Source organism: Mytilus edulis, chromosome 8, assembly GCF_963676685.1.
Source record: "Mytilus edulis chromosome 8, xbMytEdul2.2, whole genome shotgun sequence".
Lineage (NCBI taxonomy): Eukaryota > Metazoa > Mollusca > Bivalvia > Mytilida > Mytilidae > Mytilus > Mytilus edulis.
The window spans coordinates 75,858,097-75,873,390 of record NC_092351.1 but is presented as its reverse complement, the minus strand read 5'-3'; the positions used below and the strand labels follow the sequence as shown (position 1 = coordinate 75,873,390).

At 32.0% G+C, this 15,294-nt stretch overlaps 1 long non-coding RNA gene across 1 annotated transcript; it reads left to right on the top strand.

Annotated features, from left to right (window-relative positions):
• Positions 1–13,015: 13,015 nt before the first annotated feature.
• Positions 13,016–14,951, top strand: LOC139487109 (uncharacterized). Its single transcript, XR_011655752.1, has 3 exons — positions 13,016–13,089; positions 13,709–13,834; positions 14,863–14,951. It is a non-coding gene; the product is annotated as an uncharacterized lncRNA (long non-coding RNA).
• Positions 14,952–15,294: the final 343 nt, after the last annotated feature.

Here is a 15,294-nt window from a genome sequence, read left to right as displayed (position 1 = left end):
CCAAGAGAGAAAATGACACAAAATAGTATTAGTTATAGGTGTAGTGTGACCTTGAACAATACGCAAAGGCCAAACTTCATAGTCAGCTATAAAAGACTCCGAAACGTTCAAAATTAACTGCTTGATTTATGTACAAAATATTGAACGAAATAAATGTGTAATACATCAACAAACGACAACCATAATTTGGCGTACTAAATTATAATCCTGATACCGTTGATAACTATTTACAGAGTCCAGAAATTGGACAGGCTTAAATATACAAAATGTAGCGGGAGTAAACTTGTTATCATGATTTTAACACTCTATCTGACCTATGACTCTGTCAACCACTAAATTAAGGGTTATAGACGGCCTCATACTAGTTTAAATGTACCAATCTTCCCCCTATGACATGAGTGCAACAGTACATCATTAGAAAAACCATCAGTTGAAAAAGGCGTCACTCATCAGATGGGTACACACAGAAATACATCTAACAACACGAAACGTAGACGTGGACAGGTACTTTAACATCCAAACCGCATACAATACACTATGAAAAGATTTGTGAGTATTCTCAGTAACTGACAACTAGCGCAATGCCAAAACCAAATAAAACAAGATTGCACACGCTTAAATATCTCGTCTCCTTAACTAGCAATTGATATGGTATTGCTACATGTAGTCCTTTAACTATAAAGGTTTACTACAACTATAACATAAATTAAACATGATCCAGAAAAAATGAGGTCATGGTCCACTTTTTGTCATGACATAAATTATCATTGATATGGTTATATTTATAAATTAACTGTTTACAAAATTTAGAATTTTTGAAATAATAAAGCTTTTCTATCTCAGGCATAGATTTCCTCCGCTGGATTTGGTTAAACGTTTAGGAATTTTGGTCCTCAATGCTCTTCAACTTCGTACTTTATTTAGCCTTTTTAACTTTTTGGGATTCGAGTGTCACTTATGAGTCTTTTGTAGACGAAACGTGCGTCTGGCATATATACAAAATTTAATCCTGGTATCTAGGATGAGTTTATGTACTAACAACCAAACAAGAAAAACATGTACACCTTACAAACATTAATTGCACTTAATAGGGTTGACATATTGCATAAAGTGTCTATGAAACATATTTAACAAAGAAAACTAAACATTGACAAATGAACCTTAAAATTGAGGTTAGAGTCAGATTAGCCATGACAGACAGATATGTTCAGCTTAAATTCCATCCATATAAAAATATAGCTGTCCTATTGATTATTCTATAGTTTAAACAAACACACACAAAATTAACACTGAGAAATGAACCGTGAAAATGAGATAAAAGTCAAATAAAACATGTTTGACTAACATGGAAATCATAAAATATGTCCATACACTAAATATAGCAGACTTAATGCATACAGTATAAGAAAAAGATTAAAACTCAAAAACTTAACTTCGACAATTGAACCTTGAACATAAGGTTATGGTCAGATGACTACTGTCCGGTAGACCTGTACACCTTACCATCATACCATACACTAAATAAACTAAACATTTTGTTTATAATATCTGTGATATGGAGTTGACCATTAAAACTTATAACAGTGTTCACTAATCAACGAAATCAGGGCGATGTCAAGTGAAAACTGTCTGGCGGGCACGGAGACCTTGCAAGGAATGCAAATACCAAATATAGTTATCCTATAACTCATAATATAAAATATGTTTATATTACAAAAAACAATTAACTTTTCTTTTAAGTACCCTGAACCCTAAACATCAGATAATGAACAATGTCAACCTCGTAAACTTAAGCATATAGATGCATTGTATGAAGAACTCAGGTCTTCCACTTCTATACTATAAAGCTTTTAAGTTAGCCAAATCCGCTCGCCAGATCACTATCTCTATGTTGAGCGCTCTGTGACAAAAGTCACAGGCTTGACTAAAACCATGCATCTTAGACTAAATTGTCAACCCGTACACATTCGACATTCTATATAAATTAAGTTTTTTTTATCCTACATTGAACTTTTGATGTCGTCCCTTACCAAAAGATTATTTAATTAAATAATAAAACTTTTCGTCTGATAAGATTGTGTGGTAGAGTTGTAGAAACAGCTATAAACTTGCAACAAAATCAAATGGACCATCAACAGCACTTAATATCTCCCTGCAAAGAAACAAGGCAATATACACACTGAATAAGAGAATCTTTCATCAGAATCTATTTAATGATTTTCGAAATCACATTGCTATCATGTTGGCAACAATTTGTGAACAAATACATAGACATAATAGGTACACATAGGGGTAAATCAGTCAACATTATGTTATATTTTTTATCACTATTAATACTTATAAAATAATTTATGTTTCAAAAAAGTACAAAGAGGCATATGTACAAAACACATCAGCAAAAAAATGAAAGACAGGAATATAGATGTTTACCATTGAACAATATTATAATGACGGGGTGTATACAGTGTATACAGTGTCACGTCATGTGTATCAAAGAAAGATATCTATAAGAAAACATACGCAAAAGTGAGAGACAAGAATGCTAAAAGTATAATAAAACTATAACAAGATGACGGAATATATAAGTACAGAGCAATTTAATATGTACTAGTATCAATGAAACACATAAAGGCATGTTGTAAATTCAAATTACTAAATAATGAAAGACAATAATTACAAACTTATCATAAAACAGTAACATAATGACGGGATGTATAAAAACAGAGCCATGTCGTATGTATCAAGGAAACACATAAAGGTATATAGTCAAACATGAAAGAAAGAATACACAAAAAAATTATAGAACAATAACAAAATGGCGGGATAATTAAGTACAGAGTTCTGTAAGTTAATTAAAAATGAACCAAAGTTGTATGATGATATGTTCCGTACTTTCTTGGTCAATATTAAACATGAATTTCCCGCGCTTAAAAATATGTAGATTTGTTCTCCAAATAATATTCATATTTCAAGACGGCTGTGTCCGAGGGAAACATAATTTTTCGAGATGACATCTCCAGAATCCAAAGGAAATTAATGTTTCATTTTACTGCTATGTTTCGTTTACTCCCTTAAAACATAATATGTAAGTGTGCATATACTATTTTTTATCCATTTGTTTTTATCACTTTACACGACTCACACATTGATTAACAGTACTTATCATAAGTTAATTATAATTTCCCTTTTGTTTTAACGTCTTATATTAATTTTAACATAATGTTGTTTGCTATCGCTATCAGAAACACTTTTAAACGTTATGTGCATTAACTGAGCGAAACGTCGCATGGTGTAGTCCCGACATGTCAAAAGGGGATACAATGCTCAGAGGGAAATGTGTGTTAAATGATATTTTTGATAGTCTCAACCAATCAAATATAGCGATTGAACTATTAATATGAGAAAACAGTGAACCAGAATAACGTACTCCATGATTGATATGACAGTTGGTTCACAGACGTTGTAATCATTTGTTTTATACATTTAATCATTTCTAAAAAAGAATTTGATACATGTGTAGAGTATGGTTTACAGAAACTGTTATATTTCATTTATTGATTTGTATGTTATGTTATTATCGTATTGATAAGGCACTCTGATATTATATTCAGTTATAATAGCAAGTTAAAAATACTTTGGTAATACTAGCTATTTATGCAAAAATGAATAGTGACAGCCCTTGTTTTCCATTGTTAAATATAATTGATTTTTCAAATTATGAATTTCTAGCTAATGTACGTGTAACATCTTCCTTACTTCGTCATCAATCTCTCAAAATTGATAAGTCAGCGAAATTTTACATGAAACTTTAAAAGTATATGAGAAATAAAGATAACACGAATTTATATATTATATTAGTTAATTTTTTTTTATCAATTGTCCTTATCTGAGTAGTATCGTCTAGTATGGACGATCCGGTTCATCTTACATTTGCTGGTTGGTTTAACATTTTTGGGTTGGCATTAAGAAAAGTATGCATATATATAATGTGTTTTCAGCCTCGTATCACCATCACTGGTGATCTGATGTATAAAATCTGTGGTAGAGTTGTCAATGATTTAGACGTTCTTAAAATAAAGTTATTTCTGTGACTGAAACCTATATTAATTTTTAAGATCCTCAGCAACTGATAGTTCAGCTGATCTGTCGGAATTCCATCTTCATGCATAATACACCACCTTCTGAATTTAAACGCTAGATAAAAAACGATGAGAGCTTTCTTAAGGGTGTAGATATATAAAGGAAGATGTGATATGAGTGGCCAATTACACGACTCTCCATCCAAGTAACTATTTTAAAAAAGTAAACAATTATAGGTCAAGGTACGACCTTCAACACAGAGCCTTGTCTCACACCTAACAACAAGCTATAAAGAGCTATATAGAGCGTGAATATTCGAGTGGTCTAGAGCTTTGGGTATAGTGCAAGACTCATCAGTGACGCTCATTATTATTATCTTTATTTATAAAGCCAAACAAGTACATTCAGTTATAATAGCACACCGAACAACATGCAATAAAGAGCTATATAGAGCACTGATTATTCTGCTTTGAAAAAAGTAAAATCTTACAATTTAAATGGTATTCCAAAAGTCAAAAACAATAGACGTAAATAACGACGTCAACACTTTTATACCTATCAAAGGTGAAGATATTTCACTTTACCGGTAAATGTTGTGAAATTGAATTTCGTAATTCAGAATATCAGGTATCGATATTTTACAAAAGTTTATCGTATTTGTGCTTACCTTTTGCGAAAGTTAAAATTAATTGATATATATATATATATATGAAGAACCAAAAATTTGCGAAAGCAAATTTACAGATCTAACATTGTTGGGTTGATGTTTAGACGAGTTGTATATACATTATGTACACAGCCATGTATCACCATCATTGATGGCGATCCGATGGATACATCTGTTGTAGGGTTGTCACTGACTCAAACGTACTTATGAATATAATTATTTTCTGTGACTGTATCTTACATTAATTTGTAGGATCCTTTACTATAGATAAATTAGCTGATCTGTAACAATAACATCTTCATGCCTTACATATCATGTACTGTAGTACGCCGCTAGATTAAAACTGACGTGGAAAGGTAACACATGCCCACCGAAAGCTCTTTTTTTGAGAGCCCAGGTGGTCGTGTGGTCTAGCGGGACGGCTGCAGTGCAGGCGATTTGGTGTCACGATATCACAGTAGCACGGGTTCGAATCCCGGCGAGGGAAGAACCAAAAATTTGCGAAAGCAAATTTACAGATCTAACATTGTTGGGTTGATGTTTAGACGAGTTGTATATATATATATATATAATACACGTCTAAATTGAAAACAACGTTCAAACCTATGATTGCGTTGGATAAACACCGTTTTTTGCATATGTGTGCATGTATAACAAATTTCGTTGTAAAGGGGTCTTAATACAGCATACACAACATTTATTTTATATAATGGATAATAAATATTCTGCATATAATTTGACATTTATTTGCAAAGCTTTTATTAACAAAAACAGGATAAGGAATACTTTACTTGACAAAGCAATCATCAAGTTTGTCAGATGTTCGTCTTCCTTACACACGATTCATCAGAGGGGCTCGAATCCGAAAATTAAAAATAAAATTGGAAGACAAAGGCTTCCAAGGCTGTGTTCCATTCTTGTTTAAGACAATAACTTGTTCTGGCATCGATGGGACATTTCGTTAACATAATTTCAATTTTATATCTTATCATAACTATGAATATGTTTCGTTAAGAGTATATGTAAAGTATGGTTTAAAGAAACTCTAGAATTTAGTATAATATTTCATCACGATATTGATATAATGTTTTGATAGATTCAAATATAAAAGCAAATTACAGTATTTTGTACATATTAGATAACTATGCAAGACTGTTTCTTTGTTAATATAATTGATTATTCAAGTGATGTTGTACGTGTAACATATTTCTTTCTCCGTTGTTAATATGTTAACTATTTTTATATCAGCGATATTTAAATGTATTTATCGGATAAAACTAGCAATTGCAATGATATATATCAAATAAAACGGACTTGATCCACCAATGATACTGAAAAAAGGGCCTACAAGAGCTTCGAGATCACCGACGAAATCATTTAATTTTTACGCCTGTTTCCTGTCAGGAGCCTCTGGCCTCTAGTCTTCAAGCAATGATTTCAAATTGAAGTGTATTCATATGCTGTATCACTGAACTAGAACATAGTTTTGTTTAGAGACCAGCTGAAGCATGCCTCCGGATGCCGAATTTTTTCGCTGTTTTAAAGACTTTGTTATCCTTTCTTTGGTCGGGTTGTTGTATCTTTGAACATTCCCGTTCTCAAAATGCTATTGATAAAGGTTCTTTCGTGCGAACAACATCAGCCGAGATGAAAGTGTACAATTGACAGACACGAAGGTCATCACACCTTCTCCTCCAAAACTCCTCCAAAACTGGGCACAAATCGAACAACATCCAACACTATCAAAAGTGTTTCCCTTTCTATATGTACTTGATTTTTTTACCGAGTAACAGGATGTTCTTCCACAGAGATGGTAATCTATAGAAAACATTTTGGAGTTAAAAGTCGGTAATATGAAAATGGTGTATTTGCAGTCAGTATAACACCAACAACCATTTAGCTCTGTACTGTACTATTATTTTACTATCAAAATATCATTGTTGGCTCAGATTAAATGATTAAATGGTGTTCAACTGATTTCAGCTCCGTTCAACATCACAAAAAGCGTCACAAGGTTTTTCAAGTATAAAATTGTCTTCTTTTATCCGAAATTAACCAGACCTTCAACAACGTACTGTGTAAATTAAATATAGAAACAACACCAATAACATTATCATGAAAAAGTTATAAAATCGGGTGTGAAAGTCGGCATTCTCCGTATAATAAATCGGGTTATTTTTCGTTATACTTATAATGTAATGATAACGTAGTAAATACCCAAGCCAGGGTTAAAAAAGACTTCTATATTCTCACTTGATGAACACACCAAAGATACGTTTATTGTAATCTTTTATTAATTTTGTAAAATATCGATATCTAATATTCTGAATTACGAAATTTTATTTCACAAAATTTACCGATAAAGTCAAATATCTTGTATAATTAGCTAGTATAATCAAAGTACTTAAATATATAAAACGAATTATTACAACTTCTGTAAACCAACTGTCATATCAATTTTCGAATGAGTTCTCTTATTTCACTATTTATATTGAGAGTATAGTCAACCTTTGGTTGGTTGAGACTATTCAAAATGTCATTGAACAAATCTTCTTGTTTACCTCTGAGTATCATATTCCCCTCTGAAACGTTGGGACTTCATTGTACGGCGTTACGTGCGTTTAGTGTACATAACGTCTTAAACTTTTTTTTCAATAGCGATATCAAAACTCATTATAAGTGTTTATCATATTCATTTAAATTTATTTCAGACGTAGAACCAAAACAAAATTTCAAAAGGTACGGGGGATAAATGTATAATATTGATAAAGAAAGTACGGAACACAGCATCAGACATCTTTAGTATTAACATATATCATCGACAGAATTTATTTAAAATCTTACTGCATTTGGTCTGAAACACATTGAAACAAAAATGTATAGATTTCTTGACTATAAATGACTTATAACAACTTACTCACAAATTTTGATAATTTTGTATTTTATGTATATATAAGAACTTAATTTTCTCTTGTTTTACAGATAATGTACAGTTAGCATGAATATTGCATCTACATATTATGTTCAACATTGTAAGCTTTGTAATATTTGTACTGTTTGTTCTTAGTGGGGGCCTCAATGTTAATTTGTGACTGCTAACTGGGTCATCCTCTTCAAATAAAGTTATTACTTACTTACGTACTAACTTACAGGACATCGTTTTATATTATCATTTAAAGGAGTATCGCAAATTATATAAACCATTACAGTTACAGTTTACAGTATAAAGAAAACAAATAAAAAGGAAGTAATAACGTATTAAAAATATAAAATCTTTCCAAATTGGGTCTGATCCAGACGAAGACGGTTTTTAAATTGATTATAAAAAAGAAGATGTGGTATGATTGCCAATGAAGCAACTCTTCACAAGAGACCAAAATGACACAATAATTTATAACTATAGGTCACCGTACGACTTTCAACAATCTGCAAAGCCAATACCGCATAGTCAGCTATAAAAAGCCCTGAAATGACAATGTAAAACAATTTAAACGAGAAAACTAACAGTCTAATGTATGTAAAAAATGATGGAAAACAATTATAAAACATATTTATACTGCACTCGTTCTATTTGAGCAGTCAAAATGCGTTGACTGTATATTTCTATGTCATATACAGTCACTGACCCGATATCACTTTTCCTCATGAATATTTAAATAGAGGTTGCCGAAATAATATATTTAATTATTCAGACGACCTCTTCAACCTGTTCTTGTTTCCAATGCATACAACGATGCATGGAACGACTAAACTTTGTTTCTTTTGCAATTATTCAAAAAAACATATTTCATTTGTTAATATTTATTGTTTGCAACTTATAAATCATTATGTTTTACGCTAATGGTTGATATTTTAGTCCATACTCAACGAATTCATTCACCATAGAGTGTAGGTTTCAACAGGTAAATGTACATTTCATTGTGTTGTATTTTTCTCCAAGAGCATGATATGAGGCCTTTTCAAAGTGGATTTTCTCCAATATTTAAATCATATAAATAACCTTAACGCATTAAACAACAATTGAAAATGTTTTTTTTAGATTGCAGTATAAAGACAATAATAGTGCATTGACTTGACATATCAACGATATAAGGATTCGGCCCGAAACTGGAAAATAGCTCGGCACAGCTGGCATTTCCCCGTTTCTAAGCCTAATCCTTATATCGTTGATATGTCAAGTCACTATTATTGTCTATATAAACGACAACCACTGAATTACAGGCTCCTGACTTGGGCCAAGCACATACATAGAGAATGTGGTGGGGTTACAATCAAAAGGTTTAGCTAGTTATAAAACAAGGCTTAATCTATTATTTCCTTCAATTCAAAATGCTTTTATCAAGTCACGAATATGACAGATGACATCCAGTTCTTTGATGTGTTTGAGCTTTAGAATTAGTTTTTTTGTCATTTTAAAATATTTAAGTGACAGTTAAAGCTAGTAACACGTTTAATCATATTTGCTTATTCAGTCAATATTGAGACAGAAAAACAACATATGTCACTAATCGATTATACAAACCACGCAGATCATCAGTATTTAAGTAGCAACTGAATTTCAAAAATCATCTTTCTATCACGGCTCTGCTATAACACATTGCGGTAAGTTTTCAATTATTTTCGAACAAACGATATTCTAGTTATTTGATATTTGTTCAATACAATTTAAAAGGTAATACAGTGAAAATTGGCTAAACCGAATTCTGTATGAACCGAAAACCTTTGGAAAAAAACAAACACGCGTAAAACACCGAGTTGTGAGTCTGATAAAACCGAACATCGGCCAAAACCGTACAAAATCTTTAGTTCTGAAGAGGTTCGGTTGTTATCTATTAATCATGTTTTTCTTTGTCTAATATGTTCTCCTATTTCTTTGCATTGTAGTCCTGTAATATTATGTTGTCATTTCAATGTTATATTTAACTTTGCCATTAAAGTGCGAGGTTTCGCATGCCACAAAACCAGGTTCAACCCAACACTTTTATTCCCCTTTAAAAGTGTCCTGTACACAGTCAAGAGGATGGCCATTGTTATATTATTGTTCGTTTCTGTGTGTGTTGCATTTTAACGTTGAGTCGTTTGTGTTTTCTTTTATTTTTGAGATATTGAGATAAGACGTGGCACGGTACTTGTCTATCCCAAATTTATGTATTTGGTTTTCATGTTATATTTGTTATTCTCGTGGTGTTTTGTCTGATGCTTGGTCCGTTTCTGTGTGTGTTGCGTTTCGGTGTTGTGTCGATGTTCTCCTCTTATATTTAATGCGTTTCCCTCGGTTTTAGTTTGTTACCCCGGTTTTGGTTTTTTTTCCATGGATTTATGAGTTTTGAACAGCGGTATACTACTGTTGCCTTTATTTAACAGCTCAGCAAAATGTCAAATGTGTTAGACTTCTTCTTCATCTTCTGTTTGTATTGCCTTCCTTTAAGGAACACCAAGAATATCTTGTCATGAATGTTATGTACACTATCAACATATCTCCAATTCTCCTCACAGAATGTTTTATATATACACATGCATACACGACCCACTTTTCCACTTTTATTAATTAATTTTATCTATTTATCATATCAAAAATAATTAATTAATTTAAATTGTCTTTAGTGGAATTTTATAAAGTTAACGTTAGATTTTAAAGACTACATTGCCAATATCTCAAGCAATCAGATTTATAGAGTCACTGTTCATGTACATATATCACTACCACGTTGTTTATTGGGCACTTTTGCTGTCTTTTCTAGCAGTTTTAGTCTCATTAAGTATAGTTGATGACATAACTTGAAAATTGAAGTGGACTCTGTTTGTTTTCAAAATGTTTTTCAATTTTTGGTAATAAAACACATTCAAAAAGTTTGGTGAAGACCGGTGTTACAGTAATACCTCTGTAATTATCCAGAATCGCAGGATCTTTCAGTTTTTTCAAAATTGGTGTAAGTATTCCAGACTTTAATGTTTCTGGAAAGCTGCCGAAGCTTAAAATAGAATTAAATGTTGTTGTGATACTTGGAATCAAAATGTCCCCAGAGGCTTTCAATTGTTCTGAACATATCTCAAATTCGTCAGAAGCTTTACCAGTATGTAAATGTTTTATGCCATTTTGAATTTCCATTTCTGTAAATGGTTCCAGCGGGTCATCAGAGCTATTACAAAATTCAGTTATGAGTTTATGACGGATAGTGCAGAGCTCAAGATATTTTTCATCATACCCATTGTCCTTTGGGATTGCTAAATCTTCAAAATATTTCAAAAAACATCCTCTCTGTTCATCTGGGTCATTCACTTCATTGTTGCCCTCTTGTAAATAAGGTGTTTTAACTACTGACTTCCCTCTGTTCCTTCGAATTAAGCGGTGGAATAATTCAGTAGTAGGATTTTCCATAATTTGATTATAGAGATCTTGTCTGTCCGTATATTTTTCCAAACGGAATTGACGACGAAGCTCTCTTTGAGCAGTAATATTTTGTTGTTTAAGTGGGCCCTCTGGCTTTCCTTTTTCACACCACTCTCTGTACAATTTGTGACAGTTAGTTATTAAAATTCTCGCTGCTGGTGAGGCCTTCCACTTTGGGCCTTTAAGATAGATAATCTTCCTTGGCGTTGATGCTTTTGTGGCTTTTTGCAAGATCGACATTAATATTTCAATAGTTGGATCTGAGTTAATTTTGTTATAACTGTTTTCAAGTTCAAGACGAAGAGTATTCTGATAAGTATCGATATCCATTTTCTCCCATTGATATTTCCAAATTGCTGAAGACTGTCGGCTTGGTCTTTGAATTTAGGCAAAGTTTATGTTAATGACAGCAGACACAATAGTATGGCTAGAGAGATTTGTGGCATGCTTTTCATGAATAATGTAGTCCTGTATCAGATCTTTGTGTGAAGACAAGATGTAATCAATTGGTGAGGATCCAGCCCCGGAGTGTTGCATAAATGTGTGTTTTGTTGCTGCTGACACAATAAGTTTGTGGTCCCTAACAAACGAGTGGATGCACACGTCATGTTTATTACCAGCCCTAGGCTCTAGAAGTGTTCCGTTCAGGTCACCGGCTATTACAATTCTATGGGTATCACTATAGTTGTTTATTATAAAATCTAAAATATCGAGACATTCTCCATATTCCACAACAGAGTTGACTGACGCATTGTTCGTTGGGAGGTATACGCAAATAAGACATATCTTTGGATCTGAGTTAATTAAAATTCCGATGATTCTTTCGTTTCCTTCATCAATTTTAGTGACTTTACCAGAAATTGAAGACGACCATACAATTCCTACACCCCCTTTCCCTCTTGGCAAGTTGAATCCAGAAATCTGTTCATAGGTGTCTGAGCAACGAACAAAAGATACTTTATCTTGGAAGAATTTGTCAAATTAGACTAAAAATACAAACTTTGCTAGCGATGAAAAATTGTTTTAAAGTAATAATTAAGTAATATTTAAGAGTACCGAAAGATAAAATCAACTACGCTAGCCTACGACATATGGCTTTCTTGTTAACAACCTAGTAACAAATATATATTCTAAATTAGTTAGTCCAATTTCAAGCACTATTCGGGTTATGTTACATTTCCGTTACAGAACAACTTCTCTCTATTTGATATTGCCCAAAATATACTTTTCTTCATATAACATTATAAGAAACAAGTCATTAAGTTTTATTTAACAAGAAGTCGTACCAAATTTGTAAATGTTCTTACCCTTAAACTTGACTGAATATAACATGTTGAATTTCAAACACGATTTTGATAAATAAGACTGTAATACTTATGAACAACAATGACATTCAAAATAGAAAATCACAAAGAACAAAATTTAAAACCAAAAAATTCAATACGAATCCCTTACACAAATAATTCCGGAAATTTATATTTATTTTTATTTTTGAAAGTCCGATTACCCATTTTCGATTTTAACACATGAAGAGTGATGCTCGTTATTAATATATTTTGTAGAAAAAAACTACAGTAAACCACTTCAATGCTTACAACCTAAAAGTGCTTTCATATATCATCCAAACCCTTCTATTGCTAAGTTAAGTCTTTGGTTTAAAAACTATTACATTTTTTTTAACTTGAAATCAGGGTCAAAATATAACATTTAATGAACACAGGCTCACTGTGCTTACTTCAGGTTTACGGTAATTTCTAAACAATGCCATTTTGTAGACGAAATGCGCGTCTTGCGCAAATATAAATTTCAATCCTCTATCGATACTGAGTTTATTTCTAAATACTTGGATAAATAGAATTGATATAGACGAGTTTTAATTTCAGAATTATGATGAAGTGTTGTTGTTTGATAGTTTTCATCTTTTGCACAATTGGTGTCTCAAATGGCGGAAGTAAGTATCCATTATAATTAAAACGCTAAAGTAAAGATTAAAGATTAAGCTGCTAAACTCTCTCACAATATAAAAAGGTACGATCCTTTCACTTTGATCAAACGTTCTGCATTCGAGAGCCAAATGAAACAGACAGAGTTAAACCTTTTTATATTACAGATACTCAATCATGCTAACACAATTATCTACCATTTGTTTTTTTTAGTAATTTGTGGATAAACACCTTCAGATTACAACGATAACATCAATACTGTTTTCGAGCTACAGAGCTGTACAAAACTTTTCAACACTACTTTTCTAGGTTGACATTAGAACAATACAAAAAAATCTGCATTCAAAAAGAACTTATTATTAAGCTTCTAAAAAGAGTTACGAGCGTCTCGAGCAAATTTATCAAATTTTATTTATGAGAAATCATAACACAAGAACAATATACCAGTATATGAACTTTTTCTTAAAATTAACAAAATTCTTCTTTGTGTTTTATATTTTTAACATGGTTAAGCAAATCAATTTGAGAAATAAACAATGATTTTACATCTATATTCCTATTGTGTATTGTTAATGTAAATATCTAAGTAAATCATGCTATATTGTATCGGAGTACTGTTCTATTCAGTTCTTTCTGGAATATGCCACTCCTCCAACGGAACCTGTGGAAAAAAAGGTGTTCCATGTAAAGAGACTTTCGGGTCTGATTGGACATCTAACGGAAAATGCTGCGATGACCGACCATGTTGCAAATGTAAGTATACATATAAATCAGTCAATTGTTTCAGTCACTGTTGATTAAATCGAATGAAATGCAAATGATTTTTATAGACAAAGACAGTTATTTTGAAAGAAAAAGAAGCATGGAACAGTTTTTTCATTCCCTTTTCTGAAATATTTTGTGCTCAACAAAGACGACGATGGCGGTTTGTGCAACCAACAAGTTTGTACTTAAAATATCAAATTTGGAATTTTTCAGTCGAAGCTACAAAAGTGATTAGTGAAAGTTGTTTCAGATGTGTTCTTGAATAATTCTTTGTGTTACAACTTTCAGATTTTGTTTTGTTCTTCCCTATGTTTTGACTAAACGTCTGCATAGTTCACACTTGGAAAGCCAATTCGGGTTTACATGTTTTTTTTGGTTTTTTTGCAATTATTTTTATATTCCATAACTAAATGTCGACATAGTTTCAACAAAAACGGTGATTGATATACAATAAAAAAGAAGAAATGCCTTAAGTCAGCTATAATGTTTTAACATACTGTGGAATCATTATTATTTGTTGGATACCACGAAATAAATATCCACGACCATTAAGTTTAAAATGACAGAATCACAATAATATATGCACGCAGTAATTTTTGAGTTTACCGTTACACATTTTATAATTGTGCTCTTTACATACGTTCCCTTCTACATTTCGATTTGATATTTATATATGTTTATTTGTTTTATTTAAAATGAAGGAATATATTTTTCGCATGCAAAGCTCTGATTCTTTGTCCAGCTTTGGCAATACGTATGTATATCCTTTAGTTTATGGCTCTTCATGTTTTTAATTAGCTTGTGAATTTCAAATATGTTGACATCCAGCATCACTGACGAGACATTGATTGTCGAAATGCGCATCTGGTGCAGACGATTGGTACCGTTTACTTCTTAAATGACGTTCTGTAGAATTTAAACATGGTGCTTCTTTTATAACGTTATTGTAATTACGCCATCGTTTTATCTTTTTATGATTAAATTTCGATTGTGGATAAAATTGTTTTCTTTTTTAGTTTTAAAAGTGCCATGTGTTCCAGAAACTTGCCCAAAAGGGTTCGAGCTATTATCAAACCAAACAAGTAGTGCTAATTGTTATTACACTAATGAAGCTAACTGGAATAAAGCTGCGGTGAGTATGTTAGTTAATCACGATTTGCAAGACCGTGCCTGTTTCTTCAAACAAGAATCACAAACCATAAACAATAAATAATACATTACTTAGCAGACTAAAGTATTAGTATAAAATAACAATAAGGTTGTCTGCTGTATTGACCAAGTGCCATTTCAGAAGTCTTTATTCCTGACTTAAGTAATTTCCTTTGTTATCATTACAACATAAGTGTAAAACACGACTACCTGGTTTAATATACGAAGAATGACGACTTTAAAAAAGTTTTTCTACAGTGTTTATAATTATGTCATTGTATCTTTTTTTTTATTCATAC